The sequence below is a fragment of the Bos grunniens genome, chromosome 7 (assembly GCF_055505025.1).
Source record: "Bos grunniens cultivar Pamir isolate PY7600 chromosome 7, Bosgru_T2T1.0, whole genome shotgun sequence".
NCBI lineage: Eukaryota > Metazoa > Chordata > Mammalia > Artiodactyla > Bovidae > Bos > Bos grunniens.
In genome coordinates, this window is record NC_141171.1 from 23,314,610 (window position 1) to 23,328,232 (window position 13,623).

At 38.7% G+C, this 13,623-nt stretch overlaps 1 protein-coding gene across 1 annotated transcript in view; it reads right to left on the bottom strand.

Annotated features, from left to right (window-relative positions):
- LYRM7 (LYR motif containing 7) overlaps positions 1–13,623 on the bottom strand; it is a 248,132-nt gene that overhangs the window by 42,237 nt on the left and 192,272 nt on the right. Inside the window, exon 8 of the transcript XR_015166910.1 lies at positions 2,449–2,542. The gene's annotated coding sequence lies outside the window, so the exon portion shown is untranslated. The remainder of the gene's footprint in view (positions 1–2,448; positions 2,543–13,623) is intronic.

Here is a 13,623-nt window from a genome sequence, read left to right on the forward strand (position 1 = left end):
ATGGGAAACACGGTGGGGATGAATGAAGCAGGAGGTTGGGATGAACATACACACGCTACTACATGTAAGAGAGAGAACCAACAAGGACCTACTGGGAATACTGGGAACTTCACTCAGTATTCTGTGATAACCCATATGAGAAAAGACTCTGAAAAGAATGAATATATGTATATGTATAACTGAATAACTTTACTATATGTCCAAAACTAACACAACACTGTAAATTAATTACACTCCAATAAAATTAAAATTAAAAAGACATCCCATCACTCTTCTTTCTCTTATTTCCTCTTTATATGATGTATCTGCTCTTCTGTGAACAGCATCAGCAGCATCTAAAAATAAAACAGTTCAAAGGCCATCACCAGCTATGAGACTGATAAGAATGTTACTCTTGAGAGCAAGAGTTTATCCTTTTAAGATTGTATTTTATCACAGCACCTTATATTTGGCCACAGAGCACAGGTTTGATTCAGGAGAGCATTAAGGTTTTTGGTGGACTGCATTTAGTCATTCAATAAAACTTTAATGGAGCAGATTTTTGTTATTAAAATAAATTATGTTCCACTTCAAAAGGTCTTTCTCAGAACTTTTGTTAATGCTGTGAATTTAAAAAAATATGCTACATTATTAGTATATAGGAGTTGCATTTTCTTTTCTAAAGTTCATGAAATGTCTCATTCAAATACTTGTTTGCTACTAACTATGGTTAGGCAGAAGACAAAGGATGATTTTTTTTTTCTGTTAGAAATAATCATATTCTGCATGTAGGATATATTCTGCAGTTTATTATTTCATCAAATATGTTATAAATGTTTCAGAGAAAGAAGATGGCTATCAGAGAAAGCTCATGTTTGCTAAATGGAGGACATAACCCTTCTCAACATCAAGCCAGTGTGTCGAGATTCAATTACGAGGTGTATTTATGATTCTATAATAGCTTTTGTTATTTACTCTCTTGAAAGCCTAATGAATAGCATTTCTCTTTGGCAGATAGGAAATACTTTGCATTAAGTTCCCTAGAGGATTCCAAATAACTAACACCCCTTTTCCTTGCCCAAGTTTTGGGCAAACTGAGAAAACAAAACAAAAGAGTAAATATAGAGGCCAACATTTTTATCACATCTTCATTATTGTTAGAGAGGAGGTTGGGGGATGTGGCTCTAGGTCTGTAACCATGTGTCCCTGCTAATACTTAACCCACAATTAAGGAGATTAATCTGAAGAGGGGTAAAGGGATTTGGTGGGTTAGCAGGGGCTGTGAGCCTCCTGAGAGCAGTTGGCTTGTAAGAGGAAGAACAGCAGAGCTGAGAACTTGGTTTAGTGGTTATTCTTTACAGATTTACCAATCAGAGAAATCACTCCAACCTAAGCCCTCCTCATGGAAGCCAGGAGTAGAAGAAAGGAATTCCATTCCTATATTCCTCGGCTTTTTGTTTTTCTAACCCACTGACTGAATTATTAAGCCTGTGATCAACCATAGGCTGTTCGCAGTTTTGTTGCCCTTTCATAAACTGCTCTTCCCAAACGAACCACTTCTCTTTGGGGCACTATTCTGGGTTTGTTGGTCGGAGTGTAGATTTTGATCCCAGAAGGCTAGGAAATGGGTAAGAAAATACACTAATCAGTCAACACTAAAGATAATTCATTTCAAAGGCTGAAAATGATTTTATATTTCCATGCCAAACTATGTCCAGTTATATCGCCAACATAGCACATCAGAGGTTCTGCAGAAGACTGAATAAAAATAGGTATTCTAATAATAAAAACTCTAAAAATATGGAACTATATATAATGTGAATATTAGCCTTTTCTTGTTATCAAATTCTCAGAGAGAAATGAAAGTCTAATAAATTTAAGCCCAGAGACAATTTGGATAAAGGAATTAAAATCCAAAATCAAATCTCTTGGTCTTGTGACTTAAAAGTCCAAAGTTTAAAATTATTAAAGTTTGTTTTTCTACTGGTTTTAGTGAGGGACTAGATGCTTGAGCAGGACTGGGGTTCCTTCTATAGCTATGGTTTCAGCAAGCTCTCATGGAAGGTGTATATTTTCTTCAGAATTTCAGAAATAATCCCTGTTCAGAGCCAAATTTCTCCTGAATCTCCCACTTTAGGAAGTTTGTCCACAGGCCCCATCATAACCAAAATTTTAAAAAGATATCTCCACTCCAAAAGCAGGAAGTAGGGGACAGGCAGATACACTGCTTTAGTGCCAGTGAACTCAGGGGGTAGGGAGTAGATGAGCCCTGGGCTACAAAGCTCCAAGCAGGAGAAAATCCACTGCCAAGAAAACCCACAATCAGTCGCCCCTCACCTCTCAAAACAAACCTGCTCGTCAGGTCTTTCTCTTTTGCCTCTGTATTAATCATTATCCAGAGGAACAGAGCCAATAGAACATATGTAGATAAAGAGATTAAGAGGAGATTTTATATAAGAATTGACTCACCATGGTTATGGAGGCCGAGAAGTCCCACGATCTGTCATTTGCCAGCTGAAGAACCACTGAGGTTGGCTGTATGATTCAGTCTGCATGCAAAGGCCTAAGAAACGAGGAGGAGACTGGTATAAATCCAATGTCGAAGGCTGGAGAACCAGGAGCTCTGATAGCCTAACACTCAAAGGCAGGAAAAGACAGAAGTCCGAGCTCCTGTAGACAGAGAGGGGAAAGAGAGAGGAAGAGAGTGAGAGAGGAGGAGAGAGAATTCTTGAAAAATGATATGATAAAATGATACCCCACATTCCTGAGCAAGGGTCTTCTTTCTTAAGTCTTCTGATTCAAATGGTAGTCTCTCCCAGAAACACTCTCACAGATGCACCCTGAAATAATGTTTTTTTCAGCTCTTTGGGGCATCCCTTAGCTCAATCAAGTTGACACACAGAATTAACTATCACAGCTTAATTTAACTATTAACTTGGTTGTAATTCTCCAACTCTGAAGTTTCTAAGCAACTGCTTGAGGTCTGTTAGTCCCCTTATTTGTCTCATCCTCTTAAAAGCCTAGGACTTCGTATGAGGGCCCCTGGACCATGGGCTGCTGGTAAAGGTGTAACAACCAGTTAGGGGTTGATAGGGGGAAGCCCTGATCAGTAGGGTTTGCTGATTTTCATGGTGTAAAATCAGGGCCAGATTTAAGCTGCCAACTGAGATGTGCAGTAGCATAAAATTTAGAGTTTTCCACCTAGTTATAAATAATCTCAAGAATATAGATAATTGCAAACTGTAGTATAATAATTAGGAAGTGATGACTTTTGAGTATATATTGTTTAAAAAAATCTTTTAAAAATATTTATAGACTCACAGAAGTTGCAAAATATCAGAGGAGGGTTCTGTGTACCCGTTACCCATTTCCCCCAAGGTAATACCTTACATAACTATCAACTATTATGAAACCAGGAAATTGAGATTGTATTACCTTTGCTTTTAAAAAATTGTAAAACTAAAAAAAAAAAAAAATTGTAAAACTTTTAATTGCTATAAAATACACATAACAGAAAACTTACTATTTTAACCATTTTCAGTGGATAGTTCAGTAAGTTTTAAGTTTATTCACATTATTGTGTAACCAGTCCCCAGAATTTTTCCCTTGCAAAACTGAAACACTATACCCATTAAACAACTCCCCATTCCTCTTACCCCTTGAGCCCTGGCAAACCACCATTCTGCTCGATGGTTTTTCAACTGCTCTGTATATGTCACATAAGTAGAAAAGATAGAATTTGTCTTTTTTGTGTCTGTCTTATTTCACTAGCATAATGTCCTCAAGGTTCATTCATGATGTAGGATGTGTCAGGACTTCCTTCCTTTTAAGGCTGAATACTATCCCATTGCATGTATATACCATGCTTTATTTATCCATAAACTATTGATAGCTACATGGGTTGTTTCTACTTTTGGCTATTGTAAATAATGCTGTTATGAACATGAGTGTTGCCTTTGTTTTTAATATAACTTATTTAATTGTAAGTTTGTATAATTTAATTTTTAACAATGGCTGTGTTTAAAAACTAGTTTGCAAAATTACTGACACTTTAACAGTTGGCTATTGAGAAACACTGTACCAGCTCCAGCACACCAGTGGATCTGAGTCACTTCAGGCATGGGAATGGGCAGTATTTGTTCCAAGACAACAGCAGAGGAGAAATAGAACCAGAGTGCTAATGTGTCCCATTTGGGGCTGCCTCCTGTTTTAGGCTGAAGCCACCATACCCTGCACTGGCCAGTTTAAAGCACTCCCCCTATAGAGGATTTCTCATAATTTTCCTTCTCTACATTCTTGGGGTTGATCTTTGGAGAGGGGGCCAGTGTCCCTGACGGTTCAGCATCGTGTCCTTGTACCTTTTGCAAGGATGTTTCTGATAGTCAACAACAGAATTCCTGTCTCCTTTTATAGAAGGATGATTTGTCAATACTGGGCTCTATGCTTGTTAGCAAGGACAGATAAGAAAGCAATCCTCAGTGATCAATGCAAAGAAATAGAGGAAAACAACAGAATGGGAAAGACTAGAGATCTCTTCAAGAAAATTAGAGATACCAAGAGAACATTTCATGCAAAGTTGGGTACAATAAAGGACAGAAACAGTATGGACCTAACAGAAGCAGAAGATATTAAGAAGTGGCAAGAATACACAGAAGAACTATACAAAAAAGATCTTAATGACCCAGATAATCACAATGGTGTGATCACGCACCTAGAGCCAGACATCCTGGAATGTGAAGTCAGGTGGGCCTTAGGAAGCATCACTATGAACAAAACTAGTGGAGGTAATGGAATTCCAGTTGAGCTGTTTCAAGTCCTAAAAGATGATGCTGTGCAAGTGCTGCACTCAATATGCCAGCAAATTTGGAAAACTCAGCAGTGGCCACAGGACTGGAAAAGGTCAGTTTTCATTCCAATCCCAAAGAAAGGCAAGGCCAAAGAATGCTCAAACTACCACACAATTGCACTCATCTCACATGCTAGCAAAGTAATGCTCAAAATTCTCCAATCCAGGCTTCAACAGTATGTGAACCGAGAACTTCCAGATGTTTAAGCTGGAATTAGAAAAGGCAGAGGAACCAGAGATCAAATTGCCAACATCTGCTGGATCATCAACAAAGCAAGAAAGTTCCAGAAAAACATTTACTTCTCCTTTATTCACTACACCAAAGCCTTTCACTGTATGGATCACAACAAACTGTGGAAAATTCTTAAAGAGATGGGAATACCAGACCACCTGACCTGCCTCCTGAGAAATCTGTATGCAGGTCAAGAAGCAACAGTTAGAACTGGACATGGAACAACAGAGTGGTTCCAAATTGGGAACGGAGTACGTAAAGGCTGTATATTGTCACCGTGCTTATTTAATTTCTAGGCAGAGTACATCATGAGAAATTCCAGGCTGGATGAAGCTCAATCTGGAATCAAGATTGCTGGGAGAAATATCAACAACCTCAGATATGCAAATGATAACTACCCTAATGGTAGAAAGTAAAGAGGAACTAAAGACCCTCTTGATGAGTGAAAAATCTGGCTTAAAACTCAACATTCAGAAAACTAAGATCATGGCATCTGGTCCTATCACTTCATGGCAAATACATGGGGGAACAATGGAAACAGTGACAGACTTTATTTTCTTGGACACCAAAATCACTGCAGCCATGAAATTAAAAAAGATCCTTGTTCCTTGGAAGAAAAGGTATGAAAAACCTAGACAGTATATTAAAAAGCAGAGATATTACTTTGCTGACAAAGGTCTGTCTAGTCAAAGCTATGGCCTTTATAGTAGTCATGTATGGATGTGAAAGTTGACCACAAAGAAAGCTGAGTGCCGAATAATCGATGCTTTTGAACTGTTGTGTGCAAAAGACACACAACAGTGTGAGAGTCCGTTGGACTGCAAGGAGATCCAACCAGTCAACCCTAAACGAAATCAGTCCTGAATATTCATTGGAAGAACTGATGCTGAAGCTGAAACTCCAATACTTCAGCCACCTGATGCAAAGAACTGACTCATTGGAAAAGACTCTGATGCTGGGAAAGACTGAAGGCAGGAGGAGAAGGGGACAAGAGAGGATGAGATGGTGGGATGGCATCACCGACTCTGTGGACATGAGTTTGAGCAAGCTCCAGGAGCTGGTGATAGACAGGAAAGCTTGGCGTGCTGCAGTCCATGGGGTTGCAAAGAGTTGTTCATGACTAAGTGACTGAACTGATGCTTGTTGTTTAGTCGCTAAGCCATGCCAGACTCTTTGTGACCCCATGGACTGTAACATCACTAGACTCTTCTGTCCATGGGATTTCCAGGCAAGAATACTGGAGTGTGTTGCCATGCCCCACTCCAGGGGCTCTTTCTGACCCAGGAATCAAACCCAGGTCTCCTGCATTTGCAGGCAGATTTTTTTTTTTTAACCACTGAGACACTAGGGAAGCCCTATGCTTTCTGGAGCTCTTATCTTAGAGAAAGTGTGTCTGTGCCTCAAGAGGACATCTTTCTTGTTATATCAATGGCATTGCAGGTTATAGACATCTTTTCACTTGTCAACAGTGATTTTCACCTTATGGATAAAGCCAGTCTTTAGATGGAGGGAATCATCCCCGGAGGCTTTGTGAACTCCTTTAGTTTTCCCGAATGCCTAATGAGGTTAGAGAATTTCTGCTTCCACTGCAAACTGGAAGACTGGGCCTTAATAATTAATAAAGGTATAACTCAAGTAGAGCAAAGAAGGCTTTATTTTATTCACAGTTTGTAGCAGAGTGTCAATTTTCCAGAGTGTAATTTTTTTCTAAGTGCAGTATATGGTTAGAAGCTCTAGTAGGCCACTTTTATAGAACAAGTACACTTTTGGTGAGTGCTGTTCATAAACCATAGTCGTGTACTTTGGGGCCTCATTAAATTTCACGTGTGTGTGCATTAGTCGCTCAGTCGTGTTTGACTTTTTGTGACCACGTGGGTGCAGCCTGCCAGGCTCCTCACTACTAGATCTGATAGGAAGCTGTAATTAACCTCTATTTTTCTTCAGAGAAGAGGCTAGAAATGTAGCATCTTGTGAGGTTCAAGTGAGAGACTAAATAGAGGAGAAAACCTCAGGAAGGAAGGGGTGCAGCACCAGCTGTTCACCTGGGTGCCCCACAATGTCGGGGAGATGTGCAGCACGCCCAGGTTGGGGGCTCACCCGAGGCTGCCCCTCTGGCCAGTTGGTCACCTTTACGTTCTTCCTCCTCTTCCTCAGAGGCTAAGTGGCAGCTTGGGGACTCTTCTCTTCCTCACTATGTGTTGCTTATTACTAGGTACTTTTATTACTAGGTACTTTAGCCAATGAATTTAGTAAGACTTATTATGGTGTGTATTCCTGTGTTTCTTTTTGCTGGTTACACAGCACACATACACCCCCCTCAATGACAGTTGACCATTTGGGTGATGTTTTTACTAGTGAGTTTTAAGTTCTTTATATATTCTAAATACAAGTCCCTTATCAGATATATGGTTTACAAATATTTTTTCCCCATTCTGAGTGAGGTGTCTTCACTCCAATATTACATTTTCTCAATCTTTTCATTACTGCCAATCCAATAGGCAGCTAAAAAGTGTCTCACTGACTGATTTGTATCACACTTTGTCCAGGTTGAACACATTTTTATATACTTACTAGGTATTACGAGTGCGTCTAATGTATGTTGCCTGGTTCTATATTTTGCCAAGTTTTGTTGGTTTGCTCCTTTTTTTTTTTTTCAATCTAATAAAATGTCAACAAAACTTTCTGTTCTGGCCTTCTTCCTGGCTGATACACCTTCCTAAGGACCTGGAAGGCTAAGTTCAGTTTCCTAGAGCATGGCACTGCAGGGAGGGCTGGTCCTCAGCCTGGCTTTAGGTCTACGGGCTTCCCACTTCTTTCCCTTTTCCCCTGAGGCAGTGCACAGGGTGTCTATACCCTGGCTCTCATAACCACACTCCTTCCATCTCCCTACAAGGATCCCTCCACCCTCATCCCCAGTGAACTGGGAGCCAGGTACCAGTAGACAGTAACAGACTCTGGTGGGCTCATCCCTGTGGCCCTGTGGACACATTGGTCCATGCCATGCAGGAAGGCGAACCAAATGAAGGTTCAGAGTTCACACAGGGCCCCTTGTCACAGAGGTCTTGCAGGGATCCAGTGGTTAATAATTTTGTAACACAAAATGCTATGCTAAAATAAATGTTTTTTAATACCAACTTTTAGGTGGGAAACACATCACAGTTTGCATACAGTTAACTTGCAGAGGACCTTTCATAACCCAGTTATACGTGTGGAACCCTGCTCTGTCAAGTCCATGTTAATTTGATCCTTGCCCTCACATTTGTTAATATGTGGCTGTCGCTGTAAATTCTCATATGAGCACAGTCAGTCTGAAAATATATAAACTATCTTGATCTTGAGAAGCTTGCTGGTGAAATCAAGCTAAATTTAGTATGCAGTTTTCCAATACAATTAACCACAAGATTGAAGATTACAAATCTAAATGATGGTCATTGTTCATTCCAATGCAACAGAAAATCAAACCAAAACAAAACACAAAAATATAAACAAACCAACTAATCAACAAAAACCAGACTGGAAGTGAATAGCTGGTTAGCATCAAGCCATATTAGTCCCTTGGGAAATCTCATGTCTAGATTTTAGGAATAGGGTTGAAGTAAATAGGTCAGATTAATAGGGCAGGGGGAAGAGCTTTGAGAAAGTTCAAAAGTTTACTGTTGGCCTTTATATGGGACTTAATGCTAATTAACTTACCTGAAAACAAGTCTGCTTAGTAAATAATAGAATAAATAATCATGGTTTACTGTTTTCATAACTTAGTCTGCATCATTTTTCGGACAGTGGTAAAAATTAAAAATAGTACACAGAAAACAGGTAAGATGCAGTCATAATACTTTTTGTTTATTTGATTTTGATAGGTGTTTCTTAATTAAGATAGTCTGGTAAACAGTTTTTCTTCAGGGCTGTAAACCGTACATCTTGGCGTAAGTGAAGTAAATGCTGCATTGTACCTGAACTCAGATTCGGAATCTCATGGTAAGTGTGGGTCCTACTTATTTGTCTCAGGGTCTTCAAGGTGTCTTGTGCGCCATGAGATTCTTGATCTCCCTCAGAGGACTGTATAAGGAGCAACAGAAAACACTTACATGAAAACACTTGGAAAAGTACAGCGAGCTAGTACTCATCTCATGGATTTGCTGTGAAGATTAAACAAATTAGTATTTATTTGGTGCCCGATGTGTAGTCATTGTGCAGCTCACGTTACTTATTTTTATTCTCCTTACGTCTTACGTTTAAACCCATACCTTGTTTTGTACACCATCAAAAAACATTTCACCGTGGGAAAATCAGAAGATCAGTTGAACATCGAATTCAGCTTTGTAAGTGGATGACTTAAAAGCCATCTGATGTTGGCAAATCACTTGTCCTCTAAGTTATCTGTATTTTATCTTTTTGCATATAGTAATACTATACTCAGAAAATGTGAATATTTACTGTGGATTTCTGATTAAAAGAGAAGCTTCTGTTTTTTAATTTGTGCTCTGCCTATTTCTCTGACGAAAGGCATCTATTTTCGCTGATTCCGAGTTCTGAGCACCATCCCCTCATGCACTTCTCAGTGTTCCCACAGCAGGGCAGAGCAGCACCATAAAATGAACACTAGTCAGGCTGAGCCGTTAGAATGCATGTCGGCTGGCCCTCACCTTACTGGATTCTGCAGGCTCATATGAGACCCTGCAAATGCTTTGTCTGAAGCTGTGCTTATTAAATTCACAGGTCCTTCTGAAAAATGCTCATACCCTCTGAGCATTCTGTGTGTGTATATATGTTCAACAGAATCAGAGGACTACAATTTACTGTTTAGTATGTAGAACTGCCTTTCATTTTGTCTGATGCAATCCTCCATGGAAGGTAACAGAAACCCAGCCTCATGCTTGGGAGAGCCACTGTCTTTGCTGTTGTGACTGAGAGCATTCGTTTGAGAAACTATCAACTTGCTACTTCTAGAGCAATCTGTAGGTAGGTTTCTGTGGAAACACTGGTAAATTAAAAAATAAAAAGTAACTATATAAATGAACACATATGGGCAAAATTTTTCAATGATAAGCTATAAACCAAATCATTAAACTTTTATTTTTTTTCAATCCTGCTTGGCAATGCTTTCAGAAAAGTTCCTATGAAAGATAGCATTTTATTTGCTACCCTGTTCTCCAAAAAGTCTAGGACCTTCACTGACACCAACAGTATTTTACTACTATTTAATTAAAAGCCACGCCTAATGGCTTGCTAGTCCTTATTTTGAGCAAGTTTTACTGTGTGTATCCTGGTGTGTATGTGTGTGATTACATGTTTAGGGCCTGTCTGGCAGACTTGCAAACAAGTCAACAAGTGTTTGTTCGACACCATGTGCTGAATACACTGCTAATACAGGGGGTTTCAAAGAAGCAAAGAATATAGACTTTAAAAATGTCCAGATTGGGGTTGAGAGATAAGACACAGGAGGTAAGACTTGTAGGTGTTAAACAGTTATTAGCATTCTACATTTTTTTACCATTGAAAGTGGATAAGCACTAAGATTTTTTCAGTTCAAAAATTTTGATTCTATGATTTATAGGACAAATAAAAAGAATATATAAGCAGGTCCTAACTTTTATGGCAAAGCATTAGCATTACCTTGGAAAATTAACAGTACCAATAAAGATTCAAGGTTGATTTTTCTGGCCCCTCAAACTCTTACTAACTATAAATTAAGATGTAAAAGAAAGAATTCTCATATTTCTCATTCCATTTGGAAAAAAATAACCAGAGTTTTTCCATTTTCTGTGGGCTTTTTATTATATTCACAACAAAAAGTACTTAGGATAAAAACTGAGCAATGTAAACCCTTCCCAATGCCTTTTTAAAGTATACTATCTTAAAAGCTAGCTTTTAAGTTAATCAACAAGTTTTTTGGGGGGCCATACTGTGTACAAGGCACAGGGAATGCAAAGACAAATATGAAATAGGTTTTACTGTTCTATATTTTATGTATTGACTTTATTTATTGTGATTTCTAAGGAAAAGTACTAATTGTGGAATACACTCTGCCTACTATTCTCTCTCTTGGGATAACAAAAACATAGGAAATGATTCTCTTGTGTGTCCACATAAGAGAGCCACAGTATCTGTGGCTTCTTAGAAGTCAGAGGTTATTCTCAGACTGTAATTTCAATATTGGCAAAATCCTCCACACAAGTGACTTCCAAATCCACATCCCTAGCTTTGAACACATCTGAATTCCAGTAAAAAAAATTCAACCACTCAGTGGAAATACATTTGGATATCCTTGCTCACCTCAGCTGAACTTAACTATAAGTACCATTATCATCTGCCCCCAGCCCCAATCCCCAACAGACTTCTCTTATGATGAGTACGACCGGAGTTGTGTTCACCTAAGGTTGAAACTTTGGAGTTATCTTAGACTTCTTCTTCCGTATATCTCATGATGTGTCATTAAAGACTGTCAATTCTTACTTCACAACTTCTCTCATATTAGACTCCTTTTGACTTCTGGAGTCCCCACTCTAAGTTTAAGCTCCTATCATCTGTCTTATCCCCTCACTTCCACTCTGTCCTTTAATCTCTTTAGCCATCCTTTTCATAGCAATCTTCTGAGAGAACTACTTAGACTTCTAAAGGTACCTCTAGTTCAAAGATACTATAATTCCATTATTCAAGAACATTTAGAATTTCCCTGTTATTTAGAAGATCAAGCGCCAATTGGCATTCAAGGATTTCCAGTCTGGTTCCAACACATATTTCTAATACTGTCCTCCACTAGGCCCACATCGGGACTCTCTGCAACATGTCTGACAGCACATTCGTGCCCCAGAACTCTTCCCCATTTTGCTCATCTGTTGTTTTTTTCTCTGTATTCACATATTAATCATCTGTCCAAGCAGATCCCTGGTATCATTTTTGTTTTTGTTTTTTTCAGTTGAATTTTCCTTAACTGCTCTGTTTGCAGTGATCTTTCCCCATGGCGGAATCAATAGCAATGCCTGTGCTTATATATGGCTTTTTTTGTGTGTATGATGTTTATAGTTCTCCTATTTAAATGGAGACTTTTCATTGCTTGTTATATACTCTGTTGCACATAAAGCAGCTCTCAGCATGTATTTGTTAATCAGCCAACTGAATGAATGATTTAATAAATGGAAACTGAATGAAGACTTAGGCTAAACTGACTTGAACTCAAAGTCTTGCATATGATTTTGACCACTTAAAACTTCAAGAATGGCTTTATGTTTTCCCCAGATGCTTTGACTGGACTGTAATCAAGTCAGGAAGAAGACATCATCTGTTCTTCTGAAGGAAATTAAAGGTTTGGGGAGTCAGTCAGGAAATTTCTGCTGGAGTGCCCAAAGAACACTTGTAGTCATAGATCTCTCTGAGCCTCAAGTCTCTGAAGATTCAACAAAGAATACAAAACATTCACAGAGAAATAAAGAGTTCAAGATTTGCCTTTGCCATGCCCAGAAAACTGAAAACCAAAATTTAATATCCTTGATCTTCTTCCCAGGCTTCTGGGAAATGCCTCCACCATGAAGGCACCAAACCTCCCTCCACATTATGTCAAGAAATTTTGACAAAAACCCACGGACCTGTGTTGAATATTCATCATTAGAGCTGTCAGCTTCAGTATGGGACACCTTGTCATTAGGGCATGCCGTGTCCAAGGGCATGGTGTGATGAGAATTATTTTAGGGTACAAGGCTAAGAGTTTATCTGCCTGGATTAGCACACCATAACAGTCCACAGAGTACATGAACGTTTACTGAATAACTTCATAAGGGTAATGGGATTGAAAGGGAAATTGATTAACTGACTTTGTTTCTTCTTTATTGACATTATTATCATTTAGGCTTGTACATTTGTATAGAGTAAGCATGATGAAATATTAAAAAGTTATTTTATTCTATTTTATTTCTAGATTGTTTTATTGTACTGAGGTTCCAAAACTGAAATGAAGAATCTGAATGAAGGGAATAGAATGAAGATCTTCATTCTATTACTAATCAGTTATCTGTGTACATGGTTAGGATATTTCCCCTTGGCCAACTTTTCATAAGCATCACTGTTTTGATCTGTGAGGTTGCTGATCGAATAAATTGACTTGTAGGAGTTCTAATTATGCTGCCTTTCTATACAGTGGGAGAAAGGGGATTTCCTTTTCCCCTTCACACATTTCTTGTTTGGGAAGGAAAGGAGCCCTTATTGACACTTTGACAATGAATTAGTGTGAGGCTGGGCTTCCACAATAAACAAAGAATAAATACATGATTTATATGTTCTCAACAGCAGGTATTCTGACCTTGTAAAATTTCCTTGTTTTTCCTTTTCTTAGGAAATTCACTGAAGATCACTGTATCTGAAACTCTGCTTTTGCTGCTTCTTTAAAGCCCAAGAAAAAGCATTGTGTTAGCTCAGTCTCCTCCTCCAAAAAAAAATCTTCCTGAAGAACTGTACTACGTTTCCTTGTCTTGAAGGATTTCCAGGGTGCTATGATTTCTGATGAGTCTTTGTCAGTTTGAAACAGATGACCACTTAATATCAGCACCATCATGGTGACAGAAGCACATGAAAA